This window comes from Scylla paramamosain, chromosome 1, assembly GCF_035594125.1.
Source record: "Scylla paramamosain isolate STU-SP2022 chromosome 1, ASM3559412v1, whole genome shotgun sequence".
In the NCBI taxonomy this organism is placed as follows: Eukaryota; Metazoa; Arthropoda; class Malacostraca; order Decapoda; family Portunidae; genus Scylla; species Scylla paramamosain.
In genome coordinates, this window is record NC_087151.1 from 36,247,693 (window position 1) to 36,252,692 (window position 5,000).

The 5,000-nt window shown below is 45.4% G+C and overlaps 1 protein-coding gene across 1 annotated transcript in view; it reads left to right on the plus strand.

The window, feature by feature from the left end:
- LOC135104837 (F-box/LRR-repeat protein 7-like) overlaps positions 1-5,000 on the plus strand; it is a 65,963-nt gene that overhangs the window by 926 nt on the left and 60,037 nt on the right. The window lies entirely within an intron of this gene.

Consider the following 5,000-nt stretch of genomic DNA (forward strand, 5'->3'; position numbering starts at 1 on the left):
CGGCAGCAGGGGGTGACTTGACGCGCCCCGGTCTCCGCCTCGTAACCTGAAGTATGACAGGTACTCCACCCAGATACTAATTAACCTGGAATTCTCCTATTAGCACCTGGGTCTTGGTGGTGGTGGTGGTTGGCTAGTAATATGTTATGGGCGCGCACAACTCCAGTACCCACACATACTTCCATGCCCACCACGCCCTGTGCCTCGCGCCGCAGTGCCCCATGCCATCAGCGCTGTCCGTCGCAGCTCCCGGCCTGGTGTATATATCCACGCCTTCTCGGGGCAGGGATAGATGCCTTGTGCTTTCGTCCATCGCTGCCTGATGCACAGCTTCATTGTTGCATTCAGTTTATAAACATTTGCAGATTTGAATTGTAAATAACATCTAGAAAAAAAAAATTCACAAGACTCCTCACTCGCGACTGCAGCTTGCGAGTCAAGGTTGGGTGTAAGAAGTCAGGACACAGACCTTTATCTACCATTAGCTCAGGGAAGGTGTACACTACAATAGCCTTCTACATTAAGACTTGTGTCTCGCCAATCTGTAAAATCTCATATACGTAGTTTTTTTTATTATTCGTGTCATATAAAGAATAGTTTATTAGCTTCGGCTATCTTCGCTATTCTTCTCCATCTGGTATCGCTGGAGTTTTTCTTGGCTAGCAGTGCTTTGGCGGAGTGCATTTAGTGAGCATGGACAGTAGTATGATCTACTAGACATATTTTCCTTGTATCCCCGGAGCGGGTGGTGATGGGGCCTTGTTGCTGTTATCGCCCACAGAAAACCCACTGCAAAGATGCCGAGGTCATCAGGGAGCCATGGCCGCGTCGGGAGTGGCCGCGCAGCTCGCCTCAACGACCGATGGGGGAATTTATGAGCTTGAAATGAAAATCAAGTCGCAGTAAAGCTCAGCAGCATTACGTCAGTCATACTTAGTGCTGCACAGTCAAGTCCAGCTCAGCAGATTCAGCGGCAGAATTCTGTACAGTGCGGAACAGACCTGGGCAGCGGGAGAGGAGTTCAGTAGCACCGGGTCGGAGTCTGATTAATTAAAGATACGCCGAGAGCCATATGCCAGAAAGCCACAAGTCATATCGCTGCCCCTCACCGTCTTCACCCTTACTCACCAATGACATAAGGTTATTATTTATGGCGCTGCGCGGGGCTGGTTTATGGCTTCTTTGATTGGTCTGCAGGATCATGATGGTTCTTTAATGAAATCTTTGTGGAGCAAGACTGATATTAGGCCTACTGCTCGCTTCTTTCCTGTCCGTCTGTCGCAGAAGGCCTGGGAATAAATCTCGCAGCAGTGCCGTGTCACTCACCCTTGTCACTCCATCAAACACAACTTAGGAGACCGAGCCGCGTCATTAGCTAACACGACCTGGTCTAATTTTGAGATACAAGTATTCAAGTCATACACAAACCGTTTGAAGTTAAGCACCTTCCGTCACCATCATCCAAGTCAACAAATCCTCCTCCATCAAGGCCGGTGCTGGGCTGGACGAGGCTCGCTGGGACTCAACCTGAAGGCCGGGGTGGTCGACCTTCTCTCCCTCGAGGATCACGCACTCAGATGAGACGAGAACCATCCTCGCCTGCGAACCCAACATATATAATGGTGGTGTCGGCGGCGTCCGGCCTTGGATAATAAACGACGGAGGTACAGGTGTGGTGAGGACCGGTAGATAGGGCAGCCGTACATACCATATTTACCCAGCCATTTTTGCGTGCTGCGTGAAGGCTGAAAAATAATATCTTGCATACCACAAGTCACAGCACCAAAATATTAGTGAGTGCTTATGCAAGACAGCACTAAGTCCTGTGCGACCCGGAGCGCCGTAAAAGATTTCTTAGGCAAAGTAAAGGTTGCGCTGTGAAGTAAAAAGCCTCTTCATAATTTTTTCCCGATTTTTTTTTGTTTTTGTTTTTGTTTTCCGTTAATTATTCAGAAAGATAAACCTCTGAAATAAATAAGTGGCTTACGCTAAGTGAAGTTGTGTGAGAACAATGTAAACAATTAACACAGCCAGGCATTCCCTCCCGTTGTCTGGAGTGGACTCTGCGGCAGAACCGTCTGTCAGGGAACCAATCTGAAAAAGTGGCCAGTCATAGTATTGTACAAACCCCAACCAAGCCTGGCCACCTGCACCCCCTCCACCAACACCCGCACCACCACTGCCATCACCACACTTTGCTATTCCACACCATAATACCGCCATAGTCTTGCTGTTCCTCGATTCACCCTGCCAGCCTCACCACCCTCAGCACACCTTTATTACGGGCACAGACCTCCCTCTTCCTCTCCACACTTTGCTATTCCACACAGCCTTCCGTCACACCCTCTTCACCTGCACACTTTTATCTGTTCCACATCCTTGTAATTCCTCGCCCACTACTACCACCATCGCCACCTCCATCCATCCCCGCCACACCCACCCTCGTCATTCCACACCACTACCTCCGCTGCCACACCCCAAAGTTATTCCGGCCACGCCCTTGCTTTACCACTCCTGCCACTTCTCCAGCAGGCCACTCTGCCAAAGCTTCCTCATCCCATTCCCCATCACGCCTTCACCCGCCCCACCGCCGCGCCCTGGCCATCCGCCCTCCCCTTGCCACCACACGCCACGGAACACCTCACTCGTTACCCGCTCATCACCATCACCATCCCATCCCTCACCATTGCCACCATCACTGTTATTCCGCCACATTGAGACACCTTAACATTATTCCTACCACACCTCAACCACACCCCCAACCACACGGCTTACGCAACCACTGTACAGCTCCGCACCCTATGGCCTCATCCCATTCTCCACACCCGCTAGTCCCCAACGCCTATGCCCAGCCGTGCCCATACCCGTACCCCAGCCTCTCTATCCTCCCCTTTGAGCGATGACCATCCTAGGCCTAGACGAAGAGGTTAACCCACAAGCCGTCAGGTCACACCCCCGTCAGCTTGAATATATATGAAGAAATCGCTCTTATTTTGGACAACTTTTTATACGCATGGAGATCAGTCCCATAAAGATTGCTGTATATTGCCCATTCGTCACGCCAGGCTTCAACTCTCCTCCCCACCAAGCTCCAACCCCCCGTCCCGTAGAGAGATGTTGGGTAAAAAATAATAATAAGCAACACGTAAGTGCACCATGCACGAGTAGCTTTTTGTACTGTAGCGGAGAGATTTAAGCTAATGAGTGTGAAACGTGATTCCCATTGGCTTGGTTGAAACCGATTCTGAGATACACACACACACACACACACACACACACACACACACACACACACACACACACACACACACACACACACACACACACACACACACACACACACACACACACACACACACACACACACACACACACACACACACACACACACACACACACACATACACACACACACATACACACACACGTTATTGTTTGCAAGGCTTACACGTGCCTGTGTGCATAGAAATACTGCTTTATTTTTTTTCTTAAGTTCGTGATATAAAACTATTCTTTTAATACTACACTCTTTTCCCAAGCTTGCTGCATCCTTTCGCAACGCACGGTCAATAACCCGCGAGCTTCAAGGCAGCTTTCCTTCTCCCAGCCATGCACAGCGCCCGCCCTCTGCATGCCGCCAAGGGCCAAGGATTTCCCAGCGAAGCTTACCGGGATCACTCACTCACTGCTCACCGCGCTGGGCTGGAGTGTAATGGCGACGATATCTATACAAGGGAAGACTGTGCAGCTCAGGGATGGACAATTATTTTGACAAGTGGGCCCACTCCGTAGATGGCGGTACACTTCGCGGGCCACACATTCGATTAAGATGAGAATACATATTTCTACAAGGTAAAGATTGATCTTTTTAAAACATAATTTGTTATAAAACTATTAACTTACACGCAGATCTTGAATTAACAGTCCAAGGAGATGGTCTCGCTGCTCTGCCCAGCCAACTCCTTTATAACAATAATTCTTTCTTAATTAAAAAATGTCCTCATGATACGTTAGTGAGCCACAAAAAAAAAAATATATCCGTATGCCCAAACTTGGCTCGCGGGTCATATCTTGTCTACCCCTGGCGTAGCTGTTCACATGACTTCCGAAGTTTACATATATATATATATATATATATATATTATATATATATAATTTATATATATATATATATATATATATATATATATATATATATATATATATATATATATATATATAGTATATATATATATATATATATATATATATATATATATATATATATATATATATATATATATATATATATATATATATATATATATAATAGTATATATATATATATATTATATATTATATTATATATATATATATATATATATATATATATATATATATATATATATATATATATATATTATATTTATTTATTTATTTATTTATTTATTTATCTATATAAACTAATAGATATCCAGTTATTCAGAATTTATTATAACTTTCTGAAGTTCATAAGAATGAGAAAATTTGAAATGAGTTTAACATATCAAAAATATATGAAACTGAAGCACTACTGAATCAAACCTTCTTATCTGATTTGTTCACATCTTAATGCTCGGTTTGGCAGGAAGACAAGGAGGATAGGAAAACAAAGTGAGGAGGGCTGGGATGAAGTGATGAACGCGAGCCTGTGAGTTTGATGACTGGGAGTAAGAGTTATTGTAGCAGGGAGGAGGAAGGAATGTGCCAAGGAGGAAAAGGCGTGGCAGAGAGCAGAAAAATTATTATGTATATTAGGACAGAAATAACCAAGGGATATGTGTGGAAGCCTTGTAATTGTGAATGGGGGTGATGGTAGGTCATGGGAGTGTGGCTTTTGATGGTTGGAAGAGGGAGGGAGAGGAAATGTGGCGCGGGAAGAAGTAAGTGAGCCACACGACCATGTCACACGCACGGTAGAGCTCACCTGAACCCAACCTATCATTTACTTATTAGCCTGAGACCTACAACATGCTCCCCGC